An 18975-nucleotide genomic window follows, 5' to 3' on the forward strand; every position below is an offset into this window, starting at 1 on the left:
TTTAATCCTAAAGGTGGTGCTAATAATCTCAGAACAATTATGTGAAAAAATAAATATATGAACCAAAATAATTTTGATTGCAGCTGATTCTTTCATTCTGTTTGACTACTCCTGTAACCATTCACCTAGAGAGCCGCTGCATTTTCTCCTCCGAATACTTAACCTACCTTTGTTTACTTAATATTTGCTTAAAATATTATTAGATCTGCTTTTTTCCCTATCTCTTGAAGGAAAATAAAATGAAGAATTTGAGTGCAGAGGTGGATCTACTAAGAAACTAATGAAGGTTTCAGGGCCGCTAAACTTGGAGGAGTCCCAGAATTGAATTTAGTCCACATTGCAAGACTCAAATTGATTATTTTTGTTGTTGTATATATTTCAGCAATCCCAAAGTTAGAGATAAAGGTTTGGTGATCTGCAGAACAACCCCAATGAGGGGTTTACCCAGACCTCATCTCTGGTTGCGAAGGGGCCTCCTGTAACAGCTCAAGCTTCAGGGCTCCCAAAATGTTGGTCCCCCACTGCTTGAATGGGATTTAAGAGAAAGAAACTTGGGTAAGCTAGTATTGTTAACACTGCTTGCTAACATAAGTTGAATATGAGCTGAAATATGTTCTTGGGGCTTCAAAGCGGTTACACTGGGGTTGAAAGAAAAGGCAGGATTCTCAGACATGACCTAAAGTCAAGTGTCTTGCTATGTAGGAACTCAGTTGAAGAAATGCTGGCCTGTAGTGATAGAGTGGACTTCAGACAGTTCAGATAGTTTTAGAGTAACTTAAAAGTCAAGAAAGGGGTATTTCTAAAGTTCAAACAGCATAATGTATAATGTCATGAAAATGAAACAAATACAATCGTACCTCGGAAGTCAGATGGAATCCATTACAGAAGTCCCTTCGACTTCTAAAACTTTTGGAAACTAAGGTGCGGCTTCCGACTGGCTGCAGGAAGCTCCTGCAGCCAATCAGAAGCCATGGAACTCATGACGGACATTCGGGTTCCAAAGAATGTTTGCAAACCAGAGCACACAATTTCAGATTTACAGTGTTCGGGAGCCAAAACTTTTGACTCGCAAGGCATTCGATTTCCGAGGTACGGCTGTATCGGCCTTCAGTCAAAATCTGAAACTAACCCCCCTTTCTTCTCAGATATTCTTTTAAGTTAAAAAATCAGCAGCAAAGATAATGAGATAATAATAATAATAGTAACAGATTTATTTATTTATTTATTTATTTATTTATTATACCCCACCCATCTGGCTGGATTTCCCCAGCCACTCTGGGCAGCTCCCAACAAAATAGTAAAAATACATTAAAACATCAGTCATTTAAAACTTCCCTAAACAGGGCTGCCTTCCGATGTCTTCTAAAAGTCGAATAGTTGTTTATTTCCTTAAAATCTGATGGGAGGGCGTTCCACAGGGTGGGTGCCACTACCGAGAAGGACCTCTGCCTGCTTCCCTGTATCCTCACTTCTCGCAGTGAGGGAACCGCCAGAAGGCCCTTGGAGCCTTCTCTTATGGGGGGTGGAGATGCTCCTCCAGGTATACTGGGCCGAGGCCATTTAGGGCTTTAAAGGTCAGCACCAACAACTTGAATTGTGCTCAGAAACGTACTGGGAGCCAATGTAGGTCTTTCAAGACCAGTGTTATGTGGTTTCGGCACATAAGGGGATATAAATATTAGAGCCAGTTCAGATAAAATTTCAGGAGCTCCTCACATCATCTTACTTTCTTCTCCTTCCCCTTCTTTGGAACTAGGTTAGATAGATAATAATAATAATAATAATAAATTTTATTTATATCCCGCCCTCCCCAGCCAAAGCCAGGCTCAGGGCGGCTAACAACAAACAAATAATCAAACAATCAAATAATCCAACATTCTAAAACATTTCATTATAAAAATTAATTAAAATCAAATTAATGGCAACCGTTAAGCAAAGTTCTGTGCAGGTTGCCAGAGGAGGGAGTCAGGCTGGGCCCTGACCAAAGGCCTGGTGGAACAACTCTGTCTTGCAGGCCCTGCGGAAAGATGTCAGGTCCCGCAGGGCCCTAGTCTCTTGTGACAGAGCGTTCCACCAGATTGGAGCCGCAGCCGAGAAAGCCCTGGCTCTAGTTGAGGCCAGCCTAACCTCTCTGAGGCCTGGGACCTTCAGGATGTTTTTATTTGCAGACCGTAGGTTCCTCTGTGGGGCATACCAGGAGAGGCGGTCCCGTAGGTACGAGGGTCCTAGGCCGTATAGGGCTTTAAAGGTTAAAACCAGCACCTTAAACCTGATCCTGTACTCCACCGGGAGCCAGTGCAGCTGGTATAGTACCGGATGAATGTGATCTCGCAGCGAAGACCCCATAAGGAGTCTCGCCGCGGCATTCTGCACCCGCTGGAGTTTCTGGGTCAGTCTCAAGGGCAGCCCCACGTAGAGCGAGTTACAATAATCCAGTCTGGAGGTGACCGTCGCGTGGATCACAGTGGCTAGGTCAGGGCGAGAGAGATAAGGGGCCAACTGCTTAGCTTGGCGGAGATGAAAAAATGCCGCCTTTGTTATAGCTGTAATCTGCGCCTCCATAGAGAGGGAGGTATCAAAGATTACCCCCAAACTCTTAATGGACGGTGCTGGCACTAATTGCACCCCCGCAAGAGATGGGAGTTGCCCCCCCAATCCCATATCGTCCCGTCCCAGCCAGCGGACCTCTGTCTTCGAAGGATTTAACTTCAACCGGCTTCCACGTAACCATCCAGCCACAGCTTCCAAACATCTGGTCAGTGTGTCTGGGGCCGAGTCAGGATGGCCATCCATCAACAGATAGAGTTGGGTGTCATCGGCATACTGATGGCAACCCAGCCCAAAACTCCGGACAAGCTGGGCGAGGGGGCGCATAAAGATGTTAAAAAGCATCGGGGAGAGTATTGCACCCTGAGGCACTCCACACACCAAGGAGTGGCGGGATGACAATTCCCCCCCAAGCGCCACCCTCTGTCCCCGACCGGAGAGAAACGAGCGCAGCCATTGAAGGACTGTGCCCTGGATCCCCACGTTGGCAAGGCGGTGGTCCAGGAGTTCGTGATCAACCATGTCGAAGGCTGCTGACAGGTCTAGAAGAATCAGCAGCCCCAACCCGCCTCGATCCAGCTGCCTGCGGCGATCATCTGTTAGGGCGACCAGAGCCGTCTCGGTCCCATGACCAGCGCGGAAGCCAGACTGGAATGGATCCAGAGCCGATGTTTCATCCAGAAACCTACCAAGCTGTTCAGCAACCGCTCTCTCAATCACCTTACCCAGGAATGGAAGATTCGAAACCGGGCGGTAATTGGATAGATCTAAGGGATCTAATGATGTTTTCTTTAAGAGCGGGCGCACCACTGCCTCCTTCAATTCCCCTGGAAATATCCCGGTGCCAAGGGACAAATTGATGATATCCCCCAGGGGGGCCCGCACCTCGTCTGGACACGCTCTAATCAGATCATCTGGGTATGCTCATTAATTTCAGTGGGTCTCCCATTAGTAAAACGTAGTTGAATATCTCTCAAAATGCCCATATTTAAAATGTGATTTTGAGCCAGTAACTGTGCCAGAACCTTTGAAAAGTGCAAGTGTTGATGGAAAACTAGCCATGCAGTCCTAACCATGTCTACTCAGAAGTAAATAATAAAATCCTACTGACTAAAATACTCCTTGCTTTGCATTAAGGAGGGTTAGGGCTGCAGCCAAGCGTGCCTTCCTCTTAGCACGTTTCTCCCTTGCGTCCTGAGTTCGAGTGTCTTCAAAGCCCATGACACCTTTGGTAAAGTCTGTTCTCCAACTGGAGCACTCACAGGCCAGTGTTTCCCAGTTGTCAGTGTTTATACTACATACTGCCTTGAGACAGTCTTTAAACCTCTTTTGCTGACCACCAGCATTACGCTTTCCATTTTTAAGTTCGGAATAGAGTAGTTGCTTTGGAAGACGATCATCAGGCATCCACACAACATGACCAGTCCAACGAAGCTGATGTTGAAGAATCATTGCTTCAACACTGGTGAACATTGCTTCTTCCAGCACACTAGTATTAGTTTGCCTGCCTTCCGCGTCCAAGAGGAGCAGCTCAGGTCAGTTCCTGCCACAATTTGCAACGATCAATTTCATCAAGCACTTCTACCTGATGTACATAATTTTGCAAAGTAATTTTCTCCAATAGAATATGCTGCTTTTACTAATATATTCATTTTGTGCACACTTTACTATATGAATCTTTTCTTACAAGTTGCTTGGTTGGAGAACTGCGTTGCAAAATTCAGAAAAAGTGTGAATCTTGAAAGATCGCTGTGTTTCTGTTTGTGTATTGTTTCAGAAAGGGAGAATTCATTAGGTTCACCTAAAAATGCAAGCTGGATCTCCCCCTTCCCTACTGTATTTCGTATTACTAAAGTGTTACACATCATCAGTGCAGAATATCAGTAGCTGCCAAACCAGGGATAACCTTGGAAAATATTTACTGTCAGAATTCACAGGGGATCTTTTTCGGAGCTAGATGAGTTTTAGCTCCATGAAGGTTGGAGTGAAAGGCATTAGCTGGAAAAGTCACACAGAACAGAACCCGGAGTGCTATTAACAGCTAAAAAAACCCCCTTTTTTTCTTACTCAAGCAGCTAATGGCTCCAGTACATGGTCTTTTGATATTCCATGCTTCATTTATATTACAAATCTCATGGACTGCATCTGTGAAGTCTGTAATCTGCTGAGGCACATAATTACCAGATTTAAATAACAATATCTTGGTGCAGCTATAACTCCCACTGACAAAAAAAAAAAAAGTCTTGAGGAAGGGGGGGGAGTCTTTTGAGCTAATTTTAAATAGCCTTCCTCCCCGTATATCAAGAAAGCAAAGAACTGCATGTCATTTTGCAAAGTAACAGCACCAGGTGACATCAACTTCATAGCAGAAATATATCTTTGAAATGGTGCAAAAATTGCAGGGGACTCTTGTTCCTTTATGCACAAAGAGTACCACAAACTAAACTAAAAAAGGGAAGCATTTTTTTAAAAAAGCATGTCTTATATTTCTATTTTGCCTTTCTTCCAGGGCAGGCAAGGATGGGAAGAGATATATTCCCCTCATCCGTGGCTTTCTCTTTCTCTTTCTCTTCCAAACCCCAAGAATGTGAATCTTGCAGAATTAGTTTAAGACATTCCTGTTGAAACTGGCATAATGTGGCCATAGATATATGGAGGAATAAGGTAGGGTAATTAGCATACTGTTAATTTTACCCCCTCTGGGACGTTGGGACCGGACGACTTGAATCTTCCGTTTCCAGAAAGGCAAAAGTTGGAGAGAGCTGTTGCTTTCAGGAGCTGAACAAATTACTGTATCAATGGCATTTAATAGCTCTTAATGTTATGGATTGGAATTATTTAATGTTACTGAAAAATGCTTTATCCAGCACAATGAAATCATTGATTACAAATTTATAGATTGCAGCAAAGTTATCGTGGGCTGAGCACTGGAAAAACTCTTAACCCCCAGCAGTTCAGGAATGTTGGCTGAAATATTTGGCTTTGACAGAGTTGGTTAAATTAACAGAAATAATCTGTAGGAACAAAGGATTTGCTATGAACTGAGACTTCCAGTTCACTGCAAAGGGGAAGGGGGAGCTGGTGACTTTCAGGGGAAGCCAGGGAGACTGGAGAGGACCCACTGTGCCTGCAGCGAGCTCCCTTCAAGCGCAAAACAATTTTATTATGTGTTTGGTGTTTGTATTTTGTATTTTTATGCTGTGAACCACCCTGAGATATTGAGATGAAGGGTTGTTAACAAACAAACAAACAAATGTGCCCCCCCAAAAGATTTACAATTTGTCTTGATTGAAAGGGCAAAACTCATCACAGTGCATCATGGGTAAATGGCCTGTTGTTCCCATGGTAACACCTTGTGCCTTCACCCAGCGTCACAATGGACAGCTGGCCTATAACAGGCTGGGACCAAGGCAGACATAACAGAGACATCAGGGCTGCTGTTCAGCCCACAGGTGGGGCTCCTGCTGTTCGCCCAGACCTTGCACACCAAAGGAACTGAAACAACATGGCGAGATTCCAACACAGCAGGAGCAGCAGCAGGAACTGCAAATGGATGGCGAAAAGGGGACGCCGTGGGGGAGGCTCCGGACGGCGGGGTAAAGGGAGGAGGAGGGGAAGACGCGGCGGAAGGAGAAAAGGTGGGTCTCAGGGTTTGTGTCTTGGGTCCCTCTTGAGATGTGGTCACGTTTGGTGTTGAATCTGGACATGGGGTAACTCTTTGGGCCTCCAGTTACCCATAGAGAGAACCAGTGGTGGCTGGCTCATTTGAGGCAAATAGGGCCCACCAACTGCAGCTAGCCCCCAAACAGCCTCCCAGCTGCTTGCCTTCTTTCTTATATCCAGCCTAAGAGTAGCACTGTCTGGGGCAGCTTCTTCCAGATTAGTCTCAGTGTTGCCATTCATAGAACTCAGCAGGGAGGAGAACATAGCTGTCAACTTTTCCCTTTTCTTGTGAGGAATCTTATTCACAATAAGGGAATTTCCCTTAAAAAAAGGGAAAAGTTGACAGCTATGGAGGAGAATGGGAGGAAAACTAGAATTAGGTGGCTGTGTCTGCCATTAGCTTTGGCGCCATCTACTGTTGACCTCCCTGCCTTCCACTCTACCAGTCCCAATGGACACTGACCACCACTGGAGATGGCCAAGATACTTGGGGTAACCTGGCCATCTGTACCAGGTTGCACCAATCTTTGAGGGACCATAGGCACATTTGCATCCTCGAAAAGCTATTGTTGAGTAACCCACACATCCTGCAACCAAGCACACAACACAACCTTTTCTACTGGGTTCAACAAAATGATTCTTTCAAGCATAATTTCAGCAGAGGTGGGTGAAGTGGATAAGGGGGCGAGGACCCCTGTGGGCACCGGGGAAGGCCTCTGCAAGCACCCTGAGCCGTATCATCTTGTCAAGTGGCCATGCTGACTGGGACTTCTGGGAGTTGTAGCCCAAAAAGTTCTGAAGGGCGTCAAGTTGGCCAATGCAGTTGTAGAAGATTCTTCATAACAATGGGTCTTGCCATGGGAGCATATTCACCCAGTTCTTTTCCAGCTGCACTGGCTCCCGGTGGAGTACAGGGTCAGATTTAAGGTGCTGGTTTTGACATTTAAAGCCCTTCACGGCCTAGGACCCTCGTACCTACGGGACCGCCTCTCCATGTATGCCCCATGGAGGACCTTAAGGTCCATAAATAGCAACACCCTAGTGGTCCCGGGCCCTAAGGAAGTCAGATTAATCACAGCCAGGTCAGGGCCTTTTCAACACTGGCTCTGGCCTGGTGGAACACTCTGTCTCATGAGACCAGGGCCCTGCAGAATCTGATTTCTTTCCACAGGGCCTGTAAGACAGAGTTGTTCCACCTGGCTTTTGGCTTGGAATTAATTTGATCCCCTTTTTCTTTTTCCCTTTTTCCTTCTGTGATGGAACCCCTACTTGGGGACTTCCCTGGCTTTTTTTCTGGCCCACGTAGGACCACTCTGGATAGTTAGTCTTCGTGAAGAAGTGACATTTTCATCCCCAAAAAAGTTTTTGAGTTTCTGCTGAAATGAGGCTACATTTTAATGTTGTATTTTAATCTTGTTTTTCAAGTTGTATTAGAATCAATTGTTTTATATTTGGTGTTAGCCTCCCTGAGCCCAGTCTTGGCTAGGGAGGGCGGGATATAAATAAAATTTATTACTATTATTATTATTAATGATCAAAACTGTTGTGCGGTAATTAACTTCCTCTTTCAGAAATGAACATGTGCCTAGCAAGAGTACTTATTTGACTTGACCCTGCCTTTATTCAATAGCTTGTTCACTTGCCCTTAAACAGCTCCTATATCAACCCTGTTCATTCATGGGAGGCACAACATTCTAGGGGAAACGGCCATTGGAGATAAGGACAGCAGAGGTGCTTGCTGGATCAGGCCAATGGCCCATCTAGTCCAGCATACTGTTCTTACAATGGCCAACCAGATAATAATAATAATAATAATAATAATAATAATAATAATAATTTATTATTTATACCCCGCCCATTTGGCTGGGTTTCCCCAGCCACTCTGGGCGGCTTCCAACAAAATATTAAAATACAATAACCTATTAAACATTAAAAGCTTCCCTAAACAGGGCTGTCTTCAGATGTCTTCTAAAAGTCTAGTAGTTGTTGTTCCCTTTGGCATCTGATGGGAGGGCGTTTCACAGGGCGGGCGCCACTACCAAGAAGGCCCTCTGTCTGGTTCCCTGTAACTTGGCTTCTTGCAGCGAGGGAACCGCCAGAAGGCCCTCGGCGCTGGACCTCCGTGTCTGGGCTGAACGATGGGGGTGGAGACGCTCCTTCAGGTATACTGGGCCGAGGCCATTTAGGGCTTTAAAGGTCAGCACCAACACTTTGAATTGTGCTCGGAAACGTACTGTGAGCCAATGTAGGTCTTTCAAGACCGGTGTTATGTGGTCTCTGCAGCCGCTCCCAGTCACCAGTCTAGCTGCCGCATTCTGGATTAGTTGTAGTTTCGGGGTCACCTCCAAAGGTAGCCCCATGTAGAGCGCACATAGATGCCTGAAGGAAGCCAGCAAACAGGATCTAAGCACCTGAGCACTCTCCCCTCCTGTGGTTTCCAGCAGCTGGTATTCAGAAGCATTCAGAGCATAGTCATCATGCTAGTGGCCCTTAGTATCCTTCTCCTCCATGACTTTGTCCAATCCTCTTTTAAAGTCATACAAATTTCTGGCTACCACTGTCTCCTGTAGGAGTGAGTTCCATAGTTTAGCTATGTGCTGGTGAATAAGTCAAAGTACATTCCAGCTTTATTAAACTAAATAGCTTTAATTCGACTTGAATAAATGTGCCATTAACTGTTAAAGTTTTGAATATTATTGTGCTATTATCATTCTTAGTGGGCTATGTAAACTGCTATTCTGAAAAATATTTTCTGTTGGGTGAAGGGCACTGGGGATGAGTTCATGGAAGCAAGCAGGCAGTGACCCGAAAAAGTTTGGGGACCACTGGGCTGGTCAACTTTCTCCATGAAATCCACCTTCCTGCACACTCTAGTTCATGGGTAGGCAAACTAAGGCCCGGGGTCTGGATCCGGCCTAATCACCTTCTAAATCCAGCCCATGGACGGTCCAGGAATCAGTGTGTTTTTACATGAGTAGAACATGTTCTTTTATTTAAAATGCATCTCTGGGTTATTTGTGTGGCACAGGAATTCATTCATTTTATTTTTTAAAAAATATAGTCCACCCCCCCCCCCACAAGGTCTGAGGGACAGTGGACCAGCCCCCTGCTGAAAGTTTGCTGACCCCTGCTCTAGTTAGTGGTGATGATGAAGGGCCCATTCAAACTGGCCTTTTACACAACAGTTCTTTCCACATCCCACCCTTCAGATGATCTCCTATTCTTTTGTCCCCTTCTGCTATCATGAACCTTTTTCCTGTGCATTCATCTAATGCTTTGGTGCATTAGAGCTTTTTTTTTTCTTTTGGAAAAAATCCCAAAATGGCAGCCAACAGAAAATATGGTGGAACCCATTGGTGGCTGCCATTTTTGCGAGTGCCAGATGCCATTTTGTTTCCTCTCCCACCAATTCCCTACGTTAGCACAAAACAGGAGGGAGCAAAATGGCCAAGAGGTTGTGCTTCTCAAGAACTATGCTGCTTCTCATAGCCCAAAAAATTAAATTAAATTAGTATTAAGAATAAGAATAGTAGCCACTCACCTGTGCTACAAGGTAAGACTCCCCTCTGTGAACATGAAGCCAATGCTATTTTGCTAAGGACTCCCTCAAATTTGGGTGGGTTTCACCAGCCTTGGTGCAGTGATTCTACTGCCCATAAGCCTCCATAAAACCTATGCTTGAACTAAAAAGGCCAATGTGAATAGGAGGCATGGAACATGCATGTCAGTGCTACCACCAATGTTCTGCACTCACACAGCCTCATGTGCATGATGATCTTGCCTACTTTTTAACATTGGCCTTCCTGTGTTGAGCAGGAAGGTCTGAAAGCACCTTCTAAGGGCATTTGGTGACCATGCTTGGAAGCATCCCCTGCCAACATAAGGAGAGTCCTGCTTAATCAGGCCAAAGGCCCACCCATCCTGTTCTCACATTGGCCAGCATGATGCCTCTTGGAAGCCCGGAAGCAGGACCTGAGCATGAGAACCCCCTTTTCACTTGCAGTTCCCAGCAATTGGTACACTTTAGGTCTCAACATTTCCACATCAGTTCATGATTGTTGTTGTTGTTGTTTTAAAAGAATAGGCTTCATGAGGATTTTAGTGCAAATTTCTCCTAACATACACATTTTTGCAAAGCAAAAATTTCCCCAAGAAAGTGTATTTCTGTATGTCGTTTGCCCTCGTTTTTATGTACACTTTACCTTAGTATGTGAATTTTTTTGCCTATTACATGACTGGAGAACTGCACTGCAAAATGTAAAGAAGTACAGTCGTACCTCGGTTCTCAAAAAGAATGCATTTCGGGAATCCATTCGACTCCCGGAACCGTTCGAAAACCAAGGCGCGGCTTCCAATTGGCTGCAGGAGCCTCCTGCAGCCAATTGGAAGCCACAGAACCTGCGCTGGATGTTCAGCTTCCAAAAATCGTTCAAAAACTGAAACACTCACTTCCGGGTTTCTGTGGTTCAGGAGCCGATTTCTTCGGGAGCCAAGGCTTTTGAGATCCAAGGTACGACTGTATGCAATTTGGAGGACGGCTGTATTTTTGGTTCTCATATTATTTCAGAAAGTGCTTTTCAGATAAGTTTGCCTTTAAATGGGAACAGAATCCGATTTCTCACCTTTCCCCACTGTGAAAATAAATGGAGACGGATGCACTATAAAAAGTGTAAAATAAATAAATAAATGAATGAATGAATGTTGAGTAAATGAATGGACTATTTTTTGTTTGTTTGTAAGAAGGTCAAATAATTTGCCCAACCCTTTGCAAAGCCAGTGACTGGTTTCAGCTCAGCATTGGAATTTTGCAATGCATTCATGTACTTCTTTTTGGAAACAGCTTTTGTCAATGCCAATTAAGTCTTCAGCATGTGAAAAAGCTCTTGAGATACAAAGAGAGGCGACTCGGTGTCCTCCCCTATTTATCTACACACCACTCTCAGTTGTGGTGCACAGTCAAGTATCAACAACAGAGCAGAACACAGTGGTAAATAATTGATATTTAAATGATTGGCTGCTGAATAATACAAATCAACAGCATGTCACTGTCTCTTGAAATATTTCCAGCACCAGGAAAACAAAGCGAGGAATGAAAGCTGGAGAAAACTAGTGCATCACCATTGAGCCTCCATGTGAGGAGTGGTATATCTTTTAAAAAACATAAGTCTATAGTGAATGTATAACATTTTTACAGTCACAGAGATCCTCCAAAAGAATCCTAGGATTTAAAGGGATGATTTGGAAACCATGCAAGATGGATATGAAAGTCAGGATGGTGGATGTGAACTCACGTAATCTTCACCCCTGTGTCTCAGATTTTGCTCCATTTCAGATCCACAGTGAATACTATGACATGGTATGAAGGCTGCTTTTCAGAATTTTAACCCCACCCCACCTTTTAAAAGACATATATTTAGCTGCTTAGAAAAGCTACGAAGTTTGGCTGCTGTGAAACACTAATGAATGTTGAATTTTCATGCATTTAGTTTTACCTCCTTTTGAGGTTTTTCAGTTAATTCTCTGCTATTTTTACCATATTGTGTCATTTTAAAATTTCTTAAAATGCTAACTTTGTTTTGTTTGAGCAGATGAAATAAAATTGCAATATATAAAAAAAGGAAAAGAAAGAAAAGAAAAGAAAATGGTGCTGACAGCTCTCAGGAAGATTTTACAAAACAAAGACTATCCACATTAATGCAAGACTGTCTCTATGGTTTTAAGTTCACACATTACTATTCAAGTGGAAGGGAACAAACTTTAAAAAAACAATAATGCAAAAACTGGCAGAGACCAAATTTCAACCTTTTTTCCAATAAAACCAGGGTGTGAAATCTGACAGAAACACGAGTCCTTAGAATTACATTGGCCCTAGATTTCTTTCCTCTTTCAAGAAGTCTAATAAGCGGATTTTTTTTTTTTTTTTTAAATCCTAGTTGCTAACTGGTTTGGATTTGGGAGATGTGTGTGTGTGTGTGTGTGTGTGTAAGTAATTAACTGTTATTATATATATGTTTGCTTTAGACATGTTTTCTTGCATTGTGAAATTGCTTTGAGATGCTTCCTAGGATGAGATTTATAAATGAAATTAATAACAATAAGGCGTCAAACAGCACTGGGACAGATGCATTAACAAAGACCCATCACAAGGACTATACAACCCTTTGGGTCCTTTTCAACTCTGCAATTCTGTGATTCTATGGAAACCTTATTTTACCTTTTTCTCCCCAGGTGGCAAAAGCCGTAGAGGTGGGCGGAGGAGAAAGAGAACATGTCAGGCCCCATGAAACCCAAAGCCTCAGGCTATTGCCCTGTTCAATCTCTACTAAACAACACTCGAGAGCCATCCCCCATCAGACTACCTGAGGCAACCTCGCCCTACAAGATCCCACCAACTTGCTTGAGAATGAACAGTGTCCTCTGTCAATAAACTCTGAAATGCCATCACCACCACAATGAAATTTCTGGTTGGTTCTGTCATAGGGGCAATTGTTTGCAATGAGCAGCCTGGGAAACCCAGCCAGACAGGTGGGGTATAAATAAATTTATTATTATCATTATTATGTAAACTCCTTCATTTCATGCAAATAGTTGGCTGGCTAGGTTCTTGGGAGGTGGGAGAAACAGCCTTTCCCAGATGAATGAATGCGTCTTTGCCATGAGTGTGCATTTGTTAGACTTTTAGTCTTGCTTTATACACATTTGTTTTATTTGTGTTTTTAACTATTTTTTATGATCTTATGTCTAAACCACCTTAGACAATGGTCTAGAAAGTGATTAATTAATTAATTAATTGCAATATTGGTCAGAATCATAATACAATCATACCTTGGATTCATGAGCCAAGGCACACTGGAGCAAACTTGGGGGAGGACTCCACTGAGGACACTATTAATGTTCACACTGGAGAGGAAGGGGTTAAAGTACATAGTGCCTCAGCTCATCAAAAAATGTGACAGCAGGGAAGCCAATGTTCTGGTCCTTATGTGCAAGTTTTTTAAAAAAACAGTCATTGGCCAAGGCTTTAAATAGAGGTCACTTAGAAAAGCGAAATAGTTTCAGAATGTTGTTTATTTCTTAAATTTTGTGTTAGTTCCTCCTCTCTTTCAGCCAGGGCTCAGGGCAGGTGATATTTAACAGGGGATAAAACATGAAGAGAATGCACTTGAAAGGGCTGGCCATCTGCTGCTTCAGACAAAGCATTCAATGCGCCATCAAGAGCACTCCCACATGGAAGACAGTAAAGGAGATGAACGATCAGAAGCAAACAAGCCTATAACATTATCTGCACACTGAATCGCTCTGGTGTGAACACTTTTCTGTGGAAGACATGATCCTACCAGGAACATTGTTGGGCAAACACCACTCCTTAAAAGTTCATGCCTTCAAAATGAAATATTACCTATGTGATTTAGTGTAGGATGCATCCAGCCATGAGCCGACCTATAACTGGGCCTTACTGTTTGTCCATGTAGTTCAGAACTGAGGAACCTCAGGTGCTCCAATGATTGTTGGACTACAACACCCATCAGCCCTGGACAACGTGTCCAGTTGGGATGATGGGAAATGTAGTCCAGCAACACCTGGAGGGCCTGAGATCCCTCACCCCTAATCTAGTTGAATACAGTAAACTCTTGCCATGGCTTCCTAAGGCTGTTATGAAACAGTCCCTTCAAACTGAACACCCATGCGCAGGTGGGAGAGTTAGTCAGTGACAATTTAAGGGGTGTTTTTGCCCTCTTCCAAATGGTCTCAGCAGAGAAGAGGGAAGTTTCCATGGCTGTGATCTAGCATCTTCTCATTTCCCCAGACCCTTGCTTTAAAAGGGTTTAAAAGCTGCTAGTTCGGCCAGGAGCATAGCCCTGACTGTCATTGCCATGGTTCTTGCTCTGGTGTGCTCTGGTGTTGCGGCATATCTGGGGAAATGAACCTGGTTTCAAGAGCACAGGGGAGCTGTCCAGCAGCTTCAGCACGTTTGTGGACTACGTATTGCTTAGTTGTGGAATTAGTAGCTGATCCATAGAGCTGTTGCGCCAGCAACCACAGTGGCCAGGGGTGTGGAACCTGTGGCCCCCCATTTGTTGTTGTTGTTGTACTCCACATCAGCCCCAACAAGTATAATCACTGGCCAGGGATTGTGGGTGCTGGAGCCCAGGGTCCCCCAAAGGGCCAGAGATTCTATATCTCTGTACTAGACAGCAGTTGAGAATTGATGGAACAATTCTGGTTGCTCCACCGCATCTGGTGTCCTTGTGGGGCTCTGAACCTGACTGTACTTTAGGAAGCTTTCCTGTTTATCAGCAGGCTCTGAAATGGACTGCCTTGTGATGCCAGATGAGAACTGTGCTGTCAGTCCTGAGCTTTGCCTCAGGCTCACTGCCTTTTTTTTTTTTTTGAGTTCCAGGTGTGACTATGGGGTGTCTAGAGTCAGGAGTGAGTCATTGGGGGCATATTAGATCACCCCAATTCTGCCATTTCTCTGATCCGTGAACCCCAGGCAGCATTTCAGCTTGGGTTATGATGTCAGGATGCCCTTGTTAGAATTCCTGCTCCATGATTGCAGTCATGGAATTTTTGTCTTTCGCATGACGGTATATGTTTTGACTCCACAGTGGGAAGTGACGGAGACACTGTTACTGTGTTCCGTGAAGTGGGACTATTGTCCTTTGTTCTATCTCTCTTTGCTGTCTGATGCTAGAGAGAGAGGGAGCCATGTTGCAGGGCTCTGTGTGTGTGTATATGTAAATAAAGTAGATTTGCCAAAATGCTTAGTTTCTGAGGTCTGTTACGCAACTGCGCAAACTCTGCGGATCCCTAAGTGTGCTGATGTTGGTTGGCATCGGTCGCTGTGATGTTCAAGATGAAGAAAGCTTCTGAAGCTCCCAAACAATCGACCAGGAGGGAGAGAACATGCCAGTCGGGCATATGTCTCTGCCAGGGTCCTACTCGAGTGTAGGCTGAACTCCTGACAGCCCTGTCTCCCTTCTTGTTCACGTTTGAGTTAGCCACTGTGCTGGTTTCACTAAATGGTCCTTTGGCCTGATCCAGCAGGGCTCCCCTTTGGGATGATGATGATGGTGGTGGTGGTCCAGGGGCAAGGTGAGCCGCCCATAGGGCGGGACGCAACGTGGGGCCTCCAGAGTCTGCCTGCCTCCTCCCACTCAGCCGCCCTACAGCAGGGGGAGAGGCAGTGGGTGGACCGTTTGGGCAGCATGAAGCCTGCGCGCGTCCAAGCCATCGCGACTCTCCCAGGAGAGACGTGTGGCTCGGGTGCACTGCAGGCCCCATGGTGAGTGCCATCCGGCATTTTGTCACCTCCCTCAATGGTGACACCCAGAGCGGACCGCACCCACCGCGCCCCCCTTCCTCTGCTCCTGGTGATGGGTCTAGTGGATGTGATTCTGGTCCTTTCTATGCATTCATTATAAAAGGCATGTGAGTAAAATGTAATTTATCTTATTAGCTATGCACGAAGCCATTTAAATATGTTGTTTGAGTGAGCACTAGATAATAAAAAAATGCAAATTCTTCGTGAGATTTATGCAGTAATGTAAAATGATGTACTGTATTGCCATCTGCTTTCAGCCACTTGGGTGTTATAAAGTGCAGCACTGCATCGGAACCAAATGATTTAGAGAAACATTTGAAGCGGCTTTCGGGGAGATGGAAATTGATCCAACAAAGGCTGCCATTTCCCATCTTGGTTCTAATCCAGGCAACACAGTTGCACAAAGCTTTCATGTCAGTTCCTTGAACTACTTACCTGCAGGCTGGAAGCCTTTTCCAATTTCACCCTTATTGGGCCTTTCAGTCAAATGACATTTGAGTCACCTGCTTTCAGGCTTCTGCAAAGACAGGTCAAAATAAAATGGGACGGTTTCCTTATGAGAGGTTGGCAATACAACAATAGCATTCCCAACAAAAGCACCTACTACGAAATTGGGATCATGGTGATGATTGACAGCAATGAATGTGGTAGTTAGTAGGTCTGTGCCCTAAGCATAGAATCATAGAATCATAGAATCATAGAGTTGGAAGAGACCACAAGGGCCATCGAGTCCAACCCCCTGCCAAGCAGGAAACACCATCAGAGCACTCCTGACATATGGTTGTCAAGCCTCTGCTTAAAGACCTCCAAAGAAGGAGACTCCACCACACTCCTTGGCAGCAAATTCCACTGTCGAACAGCTCTTACTGTCAGGAAGTTCTTCCTAATGTTTAGGTGGAATCTTCTTTCTTGTAGTTTGGATCCATTGCTCCGTGTCCGCTTCTCTGGAGCAGCAGAAAACAACCTTTCTCCCTCCTCTATGTGACATCCTTTTATATATTTGAACATGGCTATCATATCACCCCTTAACCTCCTCTTCTCCAGGCTAAACATGCCCAGCTCCCTTAGCCGTTCCTCCTAAGGCATTGTTTCCAGGCCTTTGACCATTTTGGTTGCCCTCCTCTGGACACGTTCCAGTTTGTCAGTGTCCTTCTTGAACTGTGGTGCCCAGAACTGGACACAGTACTCCAGGTGAGGTCTGACCAGAGCAGAATACAGTGGCACTATTACTTCCCTTGATCTAGATGCTATACTCCTATTGATGCAGCCCAGAATTGCATTGGCTTTTTTAGCTGTTTTTTATTGTAAGCATCTTACAATATAAAATTTGACACTGGTAGAGAAGACATACAAAAGTAGCGAGGGAAGAAGGTAAATGAGAGCAGATTTTGCTTGCATTTTGCTAACAAGGCATGCTGATTTGATAAACTGCTTCTCCCGGGAAAGGCTCAAGCAACTCATCAGTTTTGATACAGGACTGAAATACATGATCAGCACATCCATGCAGTGCAACTGTCATTGGGTGGAACCATTTCAGACTGCAGGTGGGGAAAATGTGTGAGTTTTCCTCCTTGCAAAACCTAACAGCTACTTGCACATGGGAAACTAGCATGTCAGGCAGAAGACTGAACTAGAACTGCTCTTGCTGACATTCAATGTTTTATATTTGCACAGAGTTTTCAATATGGGAGAGAATTCAAACAACCAATTCCCACTGCCACTTTCAGCCTGAAATGGACCAGCCCAGCAAAAGCTGTACCACATAACGGCTCTGACAGTGCCTTTCAGCTCCAAGAAAATATAGACAGTTCACCTGGAAATGTGGGGTGTTTCTTGTGTTATCTTAGCACATATAAGGCAGGGGCAATGTGGTGTGGTGTCATTCACCCATGTGTGATCTCAATTTTTTTTTACTTCTTCCATCTTGTTGTGTTGTTGTAGTTTAATAATTATTCAATTGATTCTTTTATTATTTCCTTGCTTACCCCTGCACGTTTTACACATGATCTATTAATATTCCAGTTCTGGAACCATATTTTTTCATGTATTCCTTCACTCCATCCCACTCTTTAATTATTCTCTGATTTGAATGGCCTCTAATGATTGCCGTCAGTTCTGCCATTTCCACAAACTCAGAGCTTGCTTTGCCATTCTAATAATGATGGCATTTTCTCCCCCTTTAATAATGCAGTTTTCATTTCCATCATGCCTCAGCTTTGTAAGTAAGTAAGTAAGTAAATTTTTATTTATACCCCGCCCTCACCGGCCAAGACCGGGCTCAGGACAGCTAACATCAAATATCAAATACATTAAAACACAATCAAACAATTGATTAAAATACAGCTTAAAAATTAGAATCAGGATAAAATTAAATGACTGCCCACGAATTACAACCATAGGGGTCGGGAACCTCAAGTATTCATCAGGGCCAGCTATCCATGTTGGTCCCACATAAGCCGATAAAAGGGCCAAAGAGGTAACTTACAGGGTCCCATAGAGGGGGGGTCAAACTGGGCCCTGACTGAAGGCCAGGTGGAACAGCTCTATCTTGCAGGCCCTGCAAAAGGATGTCAGGTCCCGCAGGTTAGTTCAGGGAATAGGTTGTCACAGGAACCCCAATACTGAGAGTTCTTGCTGAGGATTTGTATTATATGTTACCACAGATCTGTGTTGATATGAATAAGGGATGTTATAACATCCCTTATTCATATGCAGCACTGTGAAAGCCCCTGCACAATCTTAAATTTCCTTCACAAGAACACTTTAATATCTCTCTCCTGTTTCTATAATCTATAGGGGAATTTATAAAAAATTCTAATACAGTGGTGCCTTGCAATACAAAATTAATTCGTTCCGCGAGTTTTTTCATCTTGCGGTTTTTTTCGTCTTGCGAAGCACGATGTCGGAAAAGTTTTGGAAAAGCTTCAAAAATCACCAAAGTCTTCAAAAACCTCAAAAAAGGCTACCACACCGCGTGCTATGAGTTGCTCCTCAAAGTCAAGTCGCAACTGTATTAACGGTTTTAAGAAAAAGGAAACAAACTTGCAAGATGTTTCCATCTTGCAAAGCAAGCCCATAGGGAAAATCGTCTTGCGAAGCAACTCAAAAAACCAAAAACCCTTGCGTTTTGCGAGTTTTCCGTCTTGCGAGGCATTCGTCTTGCGAGGTACCACTGTATAATATTTCTAATTGCGTTGCATTTATATATAGCAAAGGGAAGTCTATAGCAATTAGGTATATTTTAATCCAGTCAACTAAGTAATAGGCTTATGTTACAAAACAAATATGGATTTTGAAATTGATGTTTGTAATTCTTTTTTCGGTTTTGGAATAAAGTTTTTTAAAAAAATCTTACGAATAAAAAAAGAAAAGAAAAAAGAAAAAAAAGAAAACTGTGTTATTATTAACAAGCACACAATGAAGGATAAAGCTTGACTGTC

The 18975-nt window shown here is 44.0% G+C and overlaps 1 protein-coding gene across 5 annotated transcripts in view; it reads left to right on the plus strand.

Annotated features, from left to right (window-relative positions):
• Positions 1–12668, plus strand: part of SLC4A4 (solute carrier family 4 member 4) — a 355256-nt gene extending 342588 nt beyond the window's left edge. For all 5 annotated transcript variants that reach the window (XM_081020705.1, XM_081020707.1, XM_081020706.1 and 2 more), the window contains one exon: positions 12439–12668. The gene's annotated coding sequence lies outside the window, so the exon portion shown is untranslated. The remainder of the gene's footprint in view (positions 1–12438) is intronic.
• Positions 12669–18975: the final 6307 nt, after the last annotated feature.

Source organism: Podarcis pityusensis (assembly GCF_964106645.2).
Source record: "Podarcis pityusensis genome assembly, chromosome: 9".
NCBI classification, from domain to species: domain Eukaryota; kingdom Metazoa; phylum Chordata; class Lepidosauria; order Squamata; family Lacertidae; genus Podarcis; species Podarcis pityusensis.